This window comes from Oryzias melastigma, linkage group LG9, assembly GCF_002922805.2.
Source record: "Oryzias melastigma strain HK-1 linkage group LG9, ASM292280v2, whole genome shotgun sequence".
In the NCBI taxonomy this organism is placed as follows: Eukaryota; Metazoa; Chordata; class Actinopteri; order Beloniformes; family Adrianichthyidae; genus Oryzias; species Oryzias melastigma.
Genome location: NC_050520.1, coordinates 21,419,425 through 21,437,805, shown reverse-complemented (window position 1 = coordinate 21,437,805; position 18,381 = coordinate 21,419,425). Strand labels below are relative to the sequence as shown.

At 40.3% G+C, this 18,381-nt stretch overlaps 1 long non-coding RNA gene across 2 annotated transcripts in view; it reads right to left on the bottom strand.

The window, feature by feature from the left end:
* Positions 1–562: 562 nt before the first annotated feature.
* Positions 563–18,381, bottom strand: part of LOC112148913 — a 40,602-nt gene continuing 22,783 nt past the window's right edge. For both annotated transcript variants that reach the window (XR_004948450.1, XR_002919713.2), the window contains 2 exons: positions 2,558–2,763; positions 563–744 (listed from right to left, as the gene is read on the bottom strand). This is a non-coding gene — a long non-coding RNA (uncharacterized LOC112148913). The remainder of the gene's footprint in view (positions 745–2,557; positions 2,764–18,381) is intronic.

Genomic DNA, 18,381 nt, shown 5'->3' with positions numbered 1-18,381 from the left:
GTCTTGATTACCTGTTGAACACTACAAACAGCCTTGTTGTTCCTGGTGACAGGAGGGCTCAGATGAGGCAATTCAAAGTGATGCAAAAATAAGAAAACTAGAAAAAGAGGATTTTAAAATTGTGTCTCTTCTGACAGGTACACGATCATGTAGCTGGCAGCTACTGTTTTCATCATATTTCCGAGGTTAAGATTTGGCTAAATTTTATTATGTAAGGTGTGGAAAATCTATAAATCCGTGCAAAGAATTTTCTTTTTAAAAAACCCACATGTCCTTGCTGCTGTGGCTCCAAACAGTCAAAGTCCCACATGGAGATCCTCAGGTTGAAATTCAGAATGAAAGGTTTTTGGCTAACAAGTTGACATTCGCATCTAGGACACCTATTTAAAAGGATCTAGATAGATTGACATTTTTTGTACCTTTTGCACTGAAATGGATGGGTTTTCTCCTCCTCTCACTACTCAAAATAAAGTGGAGCCCACACAACTTTAAGCGAGTATTTACAGTTACGATCTGGCTGTTGTTTTTCAATAAGTCGAGCTGTGCTTTCCTCTTTTTTTATTTTTATTTTTTTTATTCATTTAGCTGTAAAAGCAGAGAGTGATAAGACAGAACGAAGACTTCCCTCATAACGAGGCACATGCCAAGTCTGACATAATCCAATCTGGTCCATTTTCATCAGCTTTTGTGTCGTGTTTTTCCCTTCTTTGGACTTTCCTTTGGTTCCAGCGATGGCTCAGAAACCTGAAATGACACAATTCGGTCGCACTTGTATGGTGGTAAGGCTGCATTCCAAATGGCTTTTCTGCACAAAAATCCTTGAAGACCCACACACATTTAAATCTTGCCCCGGGGGCAACAGGCTCTAAACCACAGAGATAAAAAAACATCCAGGCCAAGAGCAAAAAAAATATATTTTAAGGAAGGGCTTACCATGGCAACAAAAAGGCATGTCAAACTTGTGGAAAGAAAGCATTCTGACGGAGCAGTAAACACAGACCAGTATGCCCGTAGGAAAGCCTAGGAAAAGCTCTCCGCATATTAAAGGGCCCAGCCTCACACGTATGCAACAGAAAGAGAGACAATGGCTGTAATAACAGGCGATGCGTCAGGGTGCGGAAAGACGGTTAAACGGTCATTTGTGAGAAGAAACGTAACAGGGCTTAATAGATGCGGCACCATAGGCAAGGCCTTGCAAAAGACGCAATCAGTGCAGCAAAATGTGATTTATTCATAGCAGGGAAATATTGCACGTCAATATTAACCTTTCATGATTTAACGATTCCCAATAACTTCAAATTTAGGAATTTAATTGATGTTTGAGATTTTTCTACTTTACAAGTGAGAAAAAGATTTTGACTTATCTCAGACTATTCTGCTGGTAACTGAGAAGAGAAGATTTCTGTACCCTGCTGCTCTGTGCCACACTGAGCCACCTTCGTAGTGAGCCTTTATTACCCCATGAGGGTTTTCTTTCCATCTTCTGTGACATCTGACAAAAGCAAAGCGCATTCAGCAGAGGTAAAAGACAAGAGGAGGATTCAAAAAAAAAAAAAAAAAACTACCATGTTCTCTCATTCAATTTGCACTCATGCTGTGAATGCCTATATTGCAAGTGTAAACACAATCAAAGCTATGCAGAAATGATGAAAAGCTGCTGCTCTTATTATAGGAGAAAATAACAAGCTCTTATGAAGGGATTGATTATTTTCAAATTGTAGATCTTTGTAAGAGGAGTGTAAAGTAGAGCTAAGTCTCCATTATAGGATGTTGCTCCTACATTGCTTTTGATTTTCTGTCAACATCCCTCTTACCAACCAGCCGCCGTATTTACTAAATGCACTACAGCCAAGAAATGGATTGAAAATCCTGTTCATCTCCTGCAATTCAGATCATGTCAACCAGTTGGAGGTAGTGCAGGTTTTGTATTCCTTGTTGCCGCACTCTGCCAATATTACAGCGATTGTAGGACTCTCCTGAATGGCTGACTGCACAGTATGAGTGTAGTTACTGTAACAAAACTGAACATAAATTAACCGTGAACCGTGCAAGTCGGCAGCTCACTCCTGCAAAGCTCTGCTTCTCTTATGCAGGGATTATACGCAGAGAGGAAGTCTCGAACCGAGTTAAGACTGTTCCACAGACAGCTCCTTACGCAAATCTGTACATGTTAAATAAACAGGCTCCTTTTTATTCTTCTTTCCATAAATTTACCCAAACTGTTTTATAATGGAAATGATCGTTGGTATTTACATTTCAGTAAAAAATGTACATTTTAATACAGTTTTAAAGAAAAAATATGGTATTATTTTTAAAAAGATGTGAAACAATAAAATTGAACATGAGCATCCTCGTGGCATCCTTAAGTCACTGACAACCAGTGACACGTAAAACTAGAAATTTCCTGCAATTGCTCCATTGCCCAACCACACTGTCTATTATAAGTCAGTCTTATGCACCCCTCACCCTTCCCCTCTTTCTCGGAGTCATGGCCCTTCTGTCCCCGCTAAGCACCCCAATAAATTTAAATGTAATACTCCTAAATGAGATCACTTACATGTGCCATTCCTCTTAGACCATATTTATCACCTGACACCTTGGCCTTCATTAACAAATAACACTTGGAGAGGTGGCGGTGGTGAGTGATTCCCAATCGCTTGCTGCTGCTAAAGAGCAAAGACGAGAAGGACACCAAGTATGTCGAAGCTTCATTGATGAGGGGACGTGAAGGCAGTTTGACGGCTGGCTGGAAGTGGACAGCAACTGAAACAACACAAATACAGTATTTTCTGTCACATTTCATATGCTAAGTTAAAAAAAAGCAAACAACGTGCACATATTTGCTTTGATGTTGCAGTTTCCAGGGATGAAGAATTTATCTCTGCTCACCAATGCTGTCAAAATAGTTCTAAAGTACTTTGGCGCAAAAAATATACACTACCATAAAAATATAAATAAATAAAGATGATCCCCTTTTTCTACATTTTCACTGTAGACACACGTATTCTATATCCCAAAAGTTTCAAAATCAGTATTTTATATTAAAATATATCGTTTGTTTTCTTGATATTTGTGTAGACATAGAGCATCGGTGAGATGCTACATCTGCTATGACACATCACTAAAGGTTAAGCCAAGCAATTGCTGAAATGATCGTCCACATATCCTTGCTCTGCCGCCGTCTCCCCATCAGCAGCGTCAAAGGAAACCTTCAGTCCAGCCGTTAATTATCCCGACACCAAAAGGCAGCACAAGGCAAGGGTAACCCCTTTTTATTTCCTTTAATAAACATTTTAAAACAGCTTCATTATAATAATGTATTTTGATTAACGATGTTTACCGCGGTGTTGGTAGTGAAAATTGCTTTCCCATAAATTAAACCAATAAAAGTTTGTTGATAAATTATTGCCTAAATATACAGTGTTATAGTCTGATTCATTCAACACAACTCGACTCCAGGAACTTGATGCAGCATTTACATATTATATTATCTACATATATATATGCATGTATGTATTTCTATATATGATATATTATTACATATAATACATCTAAAGCAAGCAGAAAATCCATTTGTATAATTTTAAATTTCCATTTTTTTTCTTCATTAATTTCGGCACATCTGTAAGTGCTTAAAAAAGCTGCTGATTTGTTAAAAAAAGTGTGTGNNNGTATATTTGAAAAAAAAAAAAAAACATCTAACTTTGCATAATATATATATACTGTATATATGAATGGAGAAAAAGGGAGATACAAAGAAAGAGGGATGCTATATGAACAGATGGATGGTTGAAGGATCCGCATTATGGCAAGTAAAATAATGTGCTGTGATGTTTCATCTAAATCATCTGCATCAAAACAGCCTTTAGCATGAATCTCAGAGTTTACTGTGACATCTGGCATCATGAGCTCACAACCCCTTGACAACAGTCAGCACAGTGACACAACAGCACTATACTGCAGTGGAAGAAAAAAAATGATGTTAGAAAGGCTGCTTCTTGATGGGATTGAACAGAAAAAGAATTAAAGGGTCAGAAATATCTTTATAATCAAGAAAAGCTTTTTTTCATTTTTTTTATTTTGTGGAGGTAAACTGCAGTGCAATCCGACAACATTTCTGCTTTGTTAACAAATTCAGATGTTCATGGAAGTGATTATAAAACGGCCAAAAACATACATTGTTCACTGCTAAGGATATACGCTTGTCTTATAGAGATTTTTTTTTTTTTCAAAAAGGAAAAATCCAGGTATATGATTCCCCTTTCGGATGCCCTGAAACTAATGCCAAAGTTGACATGTTGGGTGTGGAATATCTAAATATCTGCATATCCTACTGTCTAATTTGGAACTCTTATCACATTGAATAGGTTGAAATAAAGTGTGGATGAAAAGCTGGAATGTGACAAGAGGGTAGAAAGAAAGGGACGGGGAACAAAGTGACAGATCCACTCGCTTATTTTTGCAATTTGGAAAGAAATAATCATTTAATAGATTTTCAATTAGATTAACTAAATTTCAGTTTTATCTTGGGTTGGTCTCCATTCAGCTTTATCTCTGTAACAAATTTTATCTGGAGAGAAAAGGTGAATTAACAATACAAAAGGAATAATGGTTTTAGATTTTTTTTCTTATGTTGCTGACAGCTCAGTTAAAATTCAAGGTGATCAGTGCAAAGTATAGTGGCTTAAAAATGGAAGACAGACAGACAGATAAATGGATACTTTAAAGTTTCAGGATGGATTGTCCAGGGGCGCCCTCTTATGGAGAGATGGGGATCTGCATTTAGTGTTCAGCTCTGCTCTCTTGTCTGCTTCCTGCTGCACATCTCCCCTCCAGCCCTGTTCCTGTCGGCGATACACAGCCACTTCCTCCATTCTCTCGCACTGCGTCTCAGTGAGAATTTGGCGCTCGGGCTCGGCGCGATCCCGTTGACCTCTTAGTCAAATATTTAGATGGTCGATTTCAACCCCTTTAAGGAACTGCCTCGCAACCTCTCGTCATACAGAAATCGATGGGATGAGTTCAAATGCCAGTGAAAATGTTCAAACATAAACAGGTTCATTGGGAGGCTATGCATGGGGTGGTGGGGAGTGCATTGGCAATGGCTGAAGTGTTGGTTAGAAGAGGGTGGGTGGCAGCAAAGGGGTGGGAGTGTGATGCTAATGTATGCACAGCCATAGAGCAGCCATGCATATGCATATAGAGCAGGATTACACTTAGGGATGAGCAAAGATACAGAGAAGGTTTAAAAAGAGGGAGAACACTCGGGACACAATGAAGCAGGCAATTTATGTTTACCAGGAGAACAGAGGAACGGAAAGGGAAAAAAAGAGGAAGAGAGGAGATGAGAGGATTTGGTATATCACGGCAAAAATGGGCTTTGTCTTGTGCTAAACAGAGTGACCTCTAGTCAGGGCCTTTGGGGAAGAGGGTGTGGAGGAGGTAGAGTAGTTAGAGCAGCCGACTCTCACAGTTCCCTTCGGGGAGCAACACTGCACCAAAAAGCATGGACAAACCAGGGCATTAATATCCTCGCACTAACCCCTTGACAATACCCCATTATGTATGTACGCCTCTGTGCATTACACACCTTGAACTAGAAACAATTGAGCCCTTTTTCTTTCGTTCCCTTCAGCACTTGAACCGCAGCCAAGAGAGGCAATGAGCGCCTTTTATTATATATTTATTCTGCAAAAAAAAAAAAAAAAAAAAACGCAGAAAAAGCATGCACACAAACACACGTTTTGACACCTTTGCAGTGTTCTTTACATAATCAGCTGCCTTGTGACACCTACCTTTATTGCAAATTATTGTTTGCCTTTTATTCGGCTCTGTTTTTTCTCTATCTTCCCCTTTCAGCCACGAGCATCATCTCTAATTACCATTTGCACTGATTCCAGACCAGAGAATCGGGCTACAGCCCTGCTTACAGTAAGAAATGCAAAAAGAGAACACTGCAACAAAGTTGATAGGTTGCAGAAAAGAAAAAAATCAGAAAAAACAAGCATCAGCTGAAGGGTAGCTGTGTTAGAACAGTATTATGATGTTTCTAAACGGAGAGAATGACTCGTGACACAGGTCCTATCCAGATATTGATTTCTCCTGTGGCTGCAACACTAACAGCGGCGAAGAGCTGTTGAACTTTAAAGCAAATAGTCCTTCTTCCCCACTCAGCATCCTCTCACTAACGATCAATACAGGTCGGGCCGACATGGCTCACACCCCTATCTGGAATAAAAAATAAAAGCCTTCTTTTTAAAGTTCCTGGCTAACTGGAGCCAGATCCAGACAGGCTACAGCAGGCAGGGAAAAGGTGGGCTCAACAGTAGAAAGACCACACATAGTATATATGATTCATAGAATAGATATATGTAAAGAATGTGGCTACGGTAAAAATATATACTGCTAAAGTTGAAAATAAGAAACTGATTATTTTAGCAAAACTAAAAGTTTTGATTAAAAAAGGTATATTTTTTGAATTTTTTTAACGCTACGTTACTTTGCTGTTCTTTAATTTTACATTTTAAATGGAAATAATTACAATCTTACTTTTTTACATTGTTACTGGTTTTGTAGCGTGTGCTGGTGACCTCTTGCAAAAGAGATCTTGATTTCAATGGGCTTTTAACCTAATAAAATAAAGGTTAATAAATAATAAGTAAATATATATATATATATATATATTTCCTAGTCAGAATTTTAGACATTTGAATAGTCATATGAACACATAGCAAACACTTTCCATTCTAATAGCAGTAAAATCGCTGCTGCTGGGACTCTCTTTGCCGATCGTCCTTTAACAGCCTTCCATTTATTTGAGGACTCAATAGGTGGAGGTGGGCTGGGTGTCTGATCACCATTAGCTTCGCATTAGCCACTGTGACCCTAATGTTTCCCACTCCATTACTCTGCTGCTGGGGATGGAGATGGAGACGATGACCCTGAGAAGACGGGAAGGCTGGAGGGGTTCAGCATGGTTGGGCAGAGATCAAGAGTGAATGGCGAGAAACGCCCATTACCCATTCGTGTTCACCTTGCAACCTCGTGGGACTTGGCAGACACACATACTAGATTCACTTTGACTTGCGAAATGTAAAGTTTATTATTTAAAAATAATTTATAATTGCTTAAAGTTTTATTATATAGACATAGAAATAATAGAAGTAATAAAGGTATATTATTTTTTCAAACAAAAAGTGGCCTTTCATTAAAAACATATTTTCTATTAAATAAGCTTAGTTTTCTTTTTATATTTGGGTGCTAATTAGAAAACATTGTCGTGATATTTGATGCACTGCTGAACCAGATGGGGTCTGTATAGAGTTTTTTTTTTTTTTCTCTATTGTGGTCTTTTTGTTAAAGGGTATTACTGTAAAATAGGCAACTGGATAAAAGCAGGGTTCAAAGCAATATGCAAAAAAGAATGCAGTTTTTCCAGCTGAAATCATCTGATCCCCTCCATGCCTGAATCAGCTTCAGCTGTAAGCCATTGCTGACTGGGAACACAAAGGAGAGAAGCAAATGAAACTGAGAAAGAAGACAGACAGGAAAAAGTAATTTGAGAAAAAGGCAGCATAAGGCAAAGTGCTTAAAGATGGCAGATGTCAGAAGTCAGACGGTTCTTGGCATTAAGAGTTAAGAGTGTGGCAAATCATGTGGCCCAAGAAGAAGCCATTTGAATGTGGAATGCTAGCCGAGCCTCAAATATAGCGGTAATGCACCTCTGAATCTCTGGGCTTGTGGATTTCTGCAGCTACAAGCCTCTGTGCCGAGAAGTGCCGAGTGCTGACTGAAGGAATTTCATTTTTTGAGGATGAGAGGAAGATCTATCATGACAAAAAGTTCCTCATTAAAGGCTCAGTAAGCCTGAGACCAAGATTACAGCAAACATGTTTGTTAGTGACTGCAAATATTTTTTTTTTATTTCTGTAAGCAAGAGAAATCACTCTCCAACGTAGTAAACCCTGCACAGCATTGCCATGTTAACGGAATAAAACAATGTTTTCATACTTTTTGCAAATATTCCATCCCTGCAGGGACTAACTGTTGCAATCTCATCTATGAATGCAAATTTAACGAGTTCCTACAAATTTTGCACATCCATGAACCCCCACCAAACACATGCCGTATCCTGTATGTGGTGCACTGCCACCTACGCTCTTGCTACGCTGTGAGTGGAATAGGGTTTTGTTGGGACAAAGTGCTGGAATCGCCTGCTCACAAAAAAGATCAGGGGAAATTTAGGCTAGAAATGTAGAGCCAGCCCTGTGCAATTACTGTAATAAAAGGAAAGGTGGATTTACTCTTCCCACCTCCGAACATAAACAAAAATAGGCAGAAAAAAGGAGAACTTCAGACATTAGAAGTGAGCATCACAGAGGCTGCTGCATCCATGCATGCTGTGGTTAGATATAATGTGTTAAAAGGGCTTAAAGAAACAAGCTGAGTAAGAATTTAATACTGATAAGTAATTTAAAGTGATTCACCAATGAGTGTACCTTTGAGTTTCTAAAATACAGAATGTATGTAAAATATATGCCAAAAAGGGGATTTCTTTAAACACATTTTTTGGTGAGATTGTGGAGTTTAATTTAAAGAGTACATTTGCTAACAAAACCATACTTCTGCATTTGTAAGAAAAAAATGAAACCAATTAAGAAAAATCATTTTTTATCAGAAAATTTAGCCAAAAAAGTTTTTTTTAAATCTTTAAAAAATACAAATAAAATGTCTCAACATTCTGGAATGACTCAATATGAAATACAAGTTAAGTTGTGAATAAATAATGTCCTGAAAAATCCCAGAAATTCATTTGAACTTTCAACATAAAAGCCCGAAAGGTCGCTTTTGCATTCCTGATTTGTGGCTCAACAGCTGTAGTCAATTATAATCTAAAGAGGCAGGCCTGTCTATTATTTGAACTCTATCAGCGCAGCATTAACCGTAGTTGTCCTCACTTCATTACCCTGTTGCTGGGAGAGACTAGATGATGGCCATGGGAAGAGATGAAGGCCAGGATGTTCAGCATGGCTGGGCAGAGCTCAAGTGTGAACACAGGAAACGCCCATTTAGCCATTCTACAAGTCCTGAATTCCCTCTGAGACTTGGACACAAGTACCAGCCTGCATTCGACACTCCCCATGTCTAGCATGGTTGCGTCGCAGAAAAAGGATCAGTTCTTATGAATAAATCTTTTCCAGGTGACCACTCCCATTCTCGAGCAAAAGCACACACACACAAAAAACAAAACCTCCTTGAGCCAATATTCACTAGCAGTAGTGATCTTTTAATGATCATAATATATTTCACTGAGTGAATTCTCAATTGATATTTGCCAAACTACTCCAGCATGTGCTTGGTATGCTACAGTTTTCCTCGCTGACCCTTCTCCCATTTTTTGTGGTAATTCCAAAGTTAATAAGCCCAATTGCACTAATTGCTGCAAGGAGTAAAAGGCAACGTTTGACAGCAGTACGTTATGTTAAGAAATCAGAAAAAGTGGCACTGTCCCAAAGCTGAACTCAAGAACTGTTCACACACATGTCTCACCTTTCATCTCTTGACCCCATTATTTCTCCTCCCATAGAAAGCTCATTGAACAGAACGTGTCTGATTGCCCGGCCCTCCAATCTCTCTTCCCCTCTCATAATATTATTTTAAGAAATGTGGAAACAATTGAAGCGCCATTTGATTTTTGGCGCTCAAAATGACTACCACATTGGTGTCCTCCGACATCGCATGTGCACAAATTGTGTGCACACTGGGGACTTCCCCAGAGGGATTTCAGTGAGGGATTCCAGCGGCTGTGAGATTCAGTTCCTCTCATCATGGCAAATTGACCATATGCACTTGACGGCCAGCTGAGTAATCTCACGACCCGTCAGATTTAACACACCACTCTGCAATCACATAAAGAAAAATAACTTTTGGGGGAATAGTCATAAATAACTGGGCAAAAAAAGACACTTAGTTTCTACTTGCCCTTTGAACCTGGTTGAGAAAACAGTCAATAATGGAGGATCCATGCGATTTCCACAGGAGATTTGTGGTTCAAGTCGTTAGAAGAGCGATTAGACAAGAGTAACACAACCTGGAATGCTGAAAATAGTCACTACAAAATGTAATTAAGTACTTTGGGGAGCATTTAATAGGAGGTTTGTTAGAGATTAAATAGTTACAAATATGAGGTACACAAAATAAAAGAAAATAGAAAGATTTTTGGCTTTTTTCAATCCAGAATACAGAAACAAAGACATCAATCTTTTCAAGCAGTGCAAAATGAAAGTGGTTTGAAAGTAGACAACTGCTGACCATATATTTTTAGAGGGAGATTTCACTTCTTTTTTGAGTTTCAGCACACTTTTTTATCATCAGCTCTAGACCTAGATAGGAGGTAAATATTCTATTGCATGTATACGTGAAGGGTGCAAGAGGTGCAAAAAATATCTGTGTTTGGATTTAACCTAATAGAGACATGTCTGGCTGAGAACACACCTGGATGTTTAACAGAAGATAGGAGGAAGAGAGGGGAGAGCAGGGAGAGAATAAGAAGGAGGAAGAGCAGTTGGAGGGCTTAGGGGAAAAATGTGGTCATCAATTGCTGGCAACAGATCGAGGGAGAAGATTATTGGACGGCTACCCAGCGGCAGATGTTTGATGAGTGTCTATTAACCTGCTTCTTACATTTCGTAGCCCGTGTCTCTGATAAAATTCAGACCAGGAGGTCTTGTCTCACCCAACAGGAAAGGTCTGTGATCCTTTTCTAGGACATTGCAACCAGAGACATCAGGAACTGATTGGCTGTATGTGCATTTCTCTGGCACAGAGACCAGCACAGAAATGCTGTTGGGGAGTTGTGAGTCACCCCTGCTGCCTCCTGTCCATTTTCCTCCACCATTACATCACTTTGCTCTCTTTATTCTGTCTTATCGTTCAACTATTCTCCTTTTTGATTATTCCTCACCACTGTATAGTAATGATACATGAACAAGATGACAAAAAAAAAAAAAAAAAAAAGACTATTTCTCGTCCTATAGAGACGAACTGAGGGGTAATCAGTTTAGTGACACCAAGTAGACTACAACAACCCTTTGACAAACCAAAGCTCACACGGTCTTGACCTTAGCTTACCTGATCCTCAAACATGCAGCCTGAACTTGGTATCCCTTTACCGGGATAACTGACTACTCCTTTACACATGATAACACTGGGTGAGGTCCAAACCAATTACTGCATGAACACAGCAGAGCACTGCCCACCTGCTCCCAACCAGACACTAACACAGATGTGCCCTTAACCGAGAGAGGCTGTGATTACTAATAAATCTCACCGAAAGGCTTTGCAGTCACCATTGTTCAAAATATATCTAAGCAGACTTCACACTTTGAGCAAGTGCCTACTTATTTTGGCCACAGTAACTGTCCATAAGAGTAACTGTGTCCTGGACTGCCTTGTTGCTGGACTTAAGCAATAAATCCTATCACCACTGTGGGTTCTGGAGTGGGGTCTCTGTGGACTGGACTTGAATCTCTCAGATGTCATCAGGTCTCATTAGATTAGTACCCTGGAAAGTTACAGTTCAAGGAATTGAGCAGATTTTTAGAACCCAGTGTTTGTTGAGACTGTCTTCAACTACTCTCAAAAGGGCATGCTTAGAATTCATGTAAGTTATAGGTGTAAGTTTTTAGCAAACCATTACATTACAATGGCATGATGATGCAAGCAATGGCCGTTTTGATGCTGTGGCTCAAATATGATGCTAAACTTGTTAACTGATCTTCTATTTATTTATTCTAATTCAATTTTCTGCAACATTCTCTTTTCTTTGATCTGTAAAACTGAAAGAATTCTGGAGGGAAGCCGTTTGAAATTAAAGTAATCTCCACCAAACCATCTCAGTATGCTTCTTAATTCCCGTTAAAGCTGTGAAAGTAGAGGCCCGCTGAGCAAGGTCCAGGGCAGCCTGGCTGGCTTGAGGCAGAGTGGAGGGCAGGGAAGGGGGATGCAGGGTGTGAGAGCACACGGTCTGTGGTGCACATCTGTTCCTATATTGAAAGCATATGGGCCAGGCCAAGCCAAGCACTCCATAAGCATGCGGAGACTCCCGTCCTGAGTCCAATCAGTCTTGATGGGGTGATGTAATGGACCTACCCTGGCCTCCCTTGTCCTTTCAAGCACCGTGCATCACTGCAACCCTGCTCATGGGCCTGATAACATGCCAACTTCCTGTCATCCCCTGCCCCAGAAAGTACTAGTGGAATAAAAAGACACAGTCAGTTGGAGAGGGGCATGGGATGGGGATGGACTGAGAAAAGAGAAAGAAAAGACACTACTGATAAAATATTTCACTGGGAATTGTGTTAGCATAAAGACATAATGACATGTCCATCAATGTTTTAGAGTAATTGAAAAAGAAGAACCTTTAAGTAAGAAACTTTTGTCCATATCAAACATCTATAGTGTTTAAGAAACACCAGTTGTGGATAGTAAAAATGATGTGGGGAAAAACACATGTAGGTCTTCTTTCCCTGTTTAATTAAAATAGAAGTTTGGGAAGCAACATGTCCACTCCATTCTTATCAGCTCCCCCAACATGCCTGAACCCATACAAATGCGTTTTTATCTGTCCCTACAAACGGCCATTCATTTTGAGTGTGGTGTAATGGAGAAGGCACGAAGGGAAGGAAACAGGATCAAGGGATCCTACGCTTTGGTAGACAGGTATGGTGGTGAGGAGAGGGTGGCCTGGCATGCCTGTCCCTGAATGACTGCGAGTCATCTCAAGGTGAGGGGGCTTGTGTGCAGCTTGGCTTCTCAAACGAGTTGTAGTCACTCTGTAGTGACCCAGGAGCTTGTCACAAGGGATGTAATGAGGTCAGATTACAGGCTAGCCCATAGACTGGCTGCAAAAGGTTGGCCCGTAATCCCAGAGTCATTAAAGGAATGCTTTGTTAAAAACAGATGGAAGAGAGAAGAAAAAGATGGAGGGAATGAAGAAGGGGGGAATATAAGAGGTGTGTGGGGGAACTCAATAACACTTGATTCGATATGAAAAGCCTCTTTTTGCCACCCAGGAGAAGCCCGGCTGGGAAGGACGTAAGGGAAGCCAGCCGAGAGACTCCTACAACCAGGAACAAGACATGCCTTGTTCCGGGTTTAAGGAGCAAACAGATTAAGATGAATTGATGCAAGCTTAGTGACTTTGGAGAATGGAAGAAAAAAAACGCCCACAGATCAATAAGGCTTAGAAAGCAAGAAAGCAAAGCCAGAATCTCCCCTCACATTCAGGGGATAACACTCCATAAAGGAAACAGTGTCAGATCTCTCATGTATTCCCACTTTGTGTGGTTTAGAAACAAAAAAAGTGAAAAAAATGTGACATGGAAAAAAATCTAATTATCAAATACAATGATAACATTTAAAATAAAGTAAATTGCTTATTTGTCTGGCGGAGATTAGTAAAAGAGTACATTTTAATACATGTTAAGCAGAAACAACGAACACTGCATCACCATTCATGCAGCCCCTTCATATTTGCATTTCTGTTTTGTCCTATTTTAGCAAATTTGCACTTCTTTGCTCTCAAAATGTAAGTGGCTGGTGCAGACTGTGTGCACAAGAGCACACGAGGGGTTTAAGATAAAGCATGAGCAGATCACACCCAAGTCCTATTGCAGAAAGCTAACATACATCCAGTGTCCTACAGTGCAGTGTGACAGATCAGTGCCTAAGCCGGCATGGCGGGGCCTGCACCCTCGTGTTTGCAGAGATCAGAGAGAATCTTCTGGGTTAACATGGTAATTATACGGCAAAGCCTCGCTATCTCAGGCTGCATCTGATACTGTTTTTCTCTCTACTCCCAAATCTCAGGCCTCCAGTGTGCAGGAGCGACAACCCTCTTCCAATGTCATAGCTTGAAGAAAGACTCCACCACACTCGCTCTAATGGGAATGAATCTGATGTTGGAAAATACATTTTAGTGCACAAAACTAGAGCGTTTAACCACTTACAGCATGACAAAAGCAATATCCTCAAAACAGAAGGTCTTAATATTTCTCAATAGCCTTATCATTAATCCAATAGCTACACTGACAATGACAACTTTAAAGTCCCAATCCAATCATCTTTTGACTTATTGTAAATTACTGTTTTTAGCCATAATCAAAAGACCTGTGTCAACACAGGTTCTGCAGAGCGACAGTAGTTCAACAGAAATTTGCCTCAGAGTTGTGGACGGAACTGTTGGCATGGAGTAAGCCTGCCCCCATTTCCCATCATCCATTTATTTACACTCTTTAGCTCACGGCCCCTCAAAACCCTAACCCAGCATTACCGGTGCAACAAAAATGGCGAGCGATGTTGGAGGTGTCCTGTCATACAGTTTGGAGCCAGATGCCAGATGAGGGAAACTCAGGCATACATAGATCTATTTGTCTACAAGTGGATGCATTCTAGTGGAGCAGGGAGCATCAACAATTGCAAGCTTTTTCAAAGTACATTTTTTTTCTCTCTGCTCCAGATTCACAACTCAAAAACACAATTTTAAGGAGAATTTTCTTTGGGTCCTCCATCATGAAAAAAAGGCCACGAGACCATGTTAAGAACACAAAAAACACAATTTTCACTGGAGTGGGTCTTTAATAAAATATGCACATTTGTATATGTGAATACAAATAGACACACTAAGTTTTTTAACCAAGTTGAACCAAAGTTTTATTTGACTGATTAGATTATTTTGGCTTTCTTTTGGAGATTAAATTTTTACATGAAACCCAGCAGAGCTGCAGCAGAGTATATTCTCTGTCTCTGGTGTGGTGTGAAAACATAACCTTCTGGTGACCTTTCATTAGTTGCACTGTAAAAAAAATGATAATTGCTTTACCTTTAATAGAAAGAACGATAAAATTGAACAATATTATCTCAGTATTAGCCACAGCTCCGGAGATTCAAAAAAACGTTGGTGGTAGGAGGTGTGCCGCGATGACTGTTATTTCCCAGTTTGTTTGTTTATGTTTTTCCTGTATTTATTGTAATGTGTATTGGCTCTGTGACCGCAGGTGTGCCCTTTCACCCCAAAGTCATTAGCCTGAGCAGAATAGGTCTCCAAACTGCGCTGCGCTGCTGCAAAACACGTGCAGACAAAAAGAGAGGCAGAGAGCAACAGAGAGAGCGGGAACGGCTCCAGGGCCAATTACAGCCCCAAGAAAACAAAGGGCTATATTTCAATGATTCCTCCAGCTGTGCTGTTTATGAGCTGTGTGCTTAGTCTTTGTGACCTTCACCCCCACACTTGCCCTCTCTAAGGAAAAACAAACTAGAATTGCCTGATGCTCAATCTTTCATTTCCCCTTGTTTTTCCTGTATTTCCACTTTTTTTTCCCTTTAGTAGATTGCTAAAAACATAATGTTTGTTTGATTCAGAGTTGTGTAATATAAGTTATTTGATTTTTTTTTATAAGGAAGCACTTTTAGTGCCACCTCAACACTGTGACATGTTTGAAATAGCCTTAGATGTTAAAGTAAGAAAATATATGGGCTAATCTAGAGCCTAATGGCAAAGTGTGTGTCATATGTAACCTTTACAACTTTGCTTGTCAGTCAGCTCTCCACCACACATGTGCACACCCATTACAGACCTCATAAGCAGGGTCTGGGTATCAGTCACTGCAGCCCAGTGACAGGTCTAACCTTCCCAAGCGGCAGGATACACCATCTTCACTGCACTGCCATTGACCAAAGCAATAAGCCATTCTATATGGTGTATTAAAGTAATTTTCCACATGCTACCTCAGCATGAACCATTGTTCATGCAAGCTCTTGCTGACCATGAAGAAAGGTGGAGGGGGTGAAAAAACTTGCCATTGCCTCTGGATAAAACTGCAACACTTTGCATGGTTTACATACTTGAAGGGATAAATACTCTGCCATGAAAAGTGTTTTCTGCTTTTTGCTGCACTATTTGGAAGGTGCAGCTGCTATCACAGTCAATTTTTGTGCTATTTTGAACTGTCAAAGAACGACTGACATCCTCGCAGCACCCTAAGAACTGAAAGAATGTTGCTTTGCAAACCAAAAAGCCTGATCCACTTCTGACTTCTATAGAGAATCACATTGAATTTGCAGGAAAAAATGGAAAGCGGGGAAATTCAGGAGGGGCTGTTGGCAAGCATTTGCTATGTATTATGCTGAAGCCATCTGCGTAGTCCGGTGGCTGCCCTCCCCTGCTCCTTGTGTCAGAGGTGGTGTTGGAACCGCTGTGCACCTCACCCTGGCCTCTGCTGAAATCAGCTCCAGTACAGGACCATGTGACAAATGATTCCAATCTAGGCTGAGCGCCCTTGACTTGACCCTGACCATTGTAGACAATAAGGGCAAGCTCAGTCACTGGAAAAGATGTTCTGCGCTAATAAACCGAGTGAGGACCAGGGTTAGCAGCGAGCAGTGGCACAGCTTGGCGGGGGGATTTCCTAGGGGTTCAGAGAGACACAGAGGAGGGGGAGTTCAGGTTCTGACCTCTCAGGTGCATGTTGGTAATGAGTCTCCCTGTTTGCTCTGTAAAAATGACCTCAAAGAGATGAAAGGAGCCGGAGCACAACAAAGAGCCCCTTTCTGTGCTCCTCTGAAACGGGACCATTCTTGAAGATTGGCTTATGAATGCACTTTCTATTCCATTGCTTTTAAAGGGCACTTAAGCCAAAATACAAACATGTAAAAGTAGCTGAGCTAGATGCCCCCACACAGCCACTAAGGCCATGCATCACATGGCTCTTCTCAGACCTCACACATACAAACAAAACAACCAAACACAGATAAAAGTAGACACTTATTCAAGCTCAAAGCTATGCAAACGCACACTTTTCTAATACCGCATGTGCCTTCTCGTGCTTCCTTAATAAACCTGGTAAAACGAGTGTGCTCGTGCCAAGTGTGGAGCCATAAACATGCCACACCAGAAAAGGTTTTGGGCGTCCTGCTAGTTATGCTAATGAAACCCCCCACCTTCTTCTGTTTTCCACTTTATCTTATCCTGCTGGCACAGTCTTCACGTTTCTACACAACACCCCTCGATTGTTAGTTCCTGCCCCTGTTCTGCTGGCATCAGACAAGATGATACACAACAAAACGAAGATCCAAAAACCCATGTAGAAGTGAATAAAAGAAAACCGGGGCAAGATGAGCATTTCTTTGAACTCAAAACCAGGCCATTGTTTTGTCTTTAAGTTTTTGTGTTCCAATTTGTAGAAAAACAAATATTAAAACTGTAATTATTATGATAATGCACATGCAGGGTGCACACAAAACTTGAACAAAATTTTCCAAGCGAGGTGAAAGTTAACAAAGCAAGCCTTTTATGTGTCGGAGCTTTGAAAAGACATTGGTGGTCGCAGCCAGAGAGTAGAGGACAGCTTTGTGTGGCACTGATGGCTGCACAAGGACTGTATCAGCAGGTTCTTTGTCACAGAGCTCTTAAAGAACTTAAAGAAGTTAGGGGTGGAAGTGCTGGACATGGCAAGAACCACTGAAGACTGCTGAACTCCGCTGAGAGTGAACCTGGAAATGAGGATTAGACCCTCCATCCCTTGGCTCTGAAACACTAAATCCATCTGCCACTGCAGCCCAAAGTTTGGTTTGTATGAATCCAAATGTGAGTAGGTGTGTGAGAATGCACACTCTCCAAATGTGTGTGTGAGTGCTTCGTGCAACTTCAAGGCCGCGTGTGCACGGTAAGCCAGGCCTATGACAAGTGGCTTTGTTGCTTGACTGCAGAGGAGTTTATCACAGATAATTACATAAGAATGTGCTGGAAAAGGAACAAGCCACAGACAGTCTGCAATGGCAGATGCTGAGCTTCGGCCTACACGGTGCCCTGTGCACTCCAGCTTTTATGCTCCACCCTCCACCGTGTGTCTCCAAGTACCTCTCTTATATCTGTCAGACTTTTCACACATTTGCAATATTTAACTGTAAGCGAGTGAACGTGTTTTGTTTGAACGAATAATTCAGTAGATGATGAAAAATAGACATCACAATTATAAGAGAAATTTTTTGTTCATTTTTTTAAACTATTGTTTTTAGAATCAATATTAACAAAGTCCCAGGAAGAAGAGAATTGCAACACAAGAGATTTATTTGGAAGGATGTGGCAGATTCAAAAGTAAATAATCAAACTTCTGAAAACAAAATAACATTTTATTTAAGAAAATGATCATATTATATGAACAGAAACACATAATTTCTTCTAGGTTCTTTTCTTCTAATATAAAGAGAGAAGAAGCAAAAGGAAATATATTATTTTCCAGAATTCTTATCTTTAGAAAACAAAAAAAAAAAGTAAAATTATTAATTATTAGGAGCTCACAATCAAGTGACTGACCCCTAAAT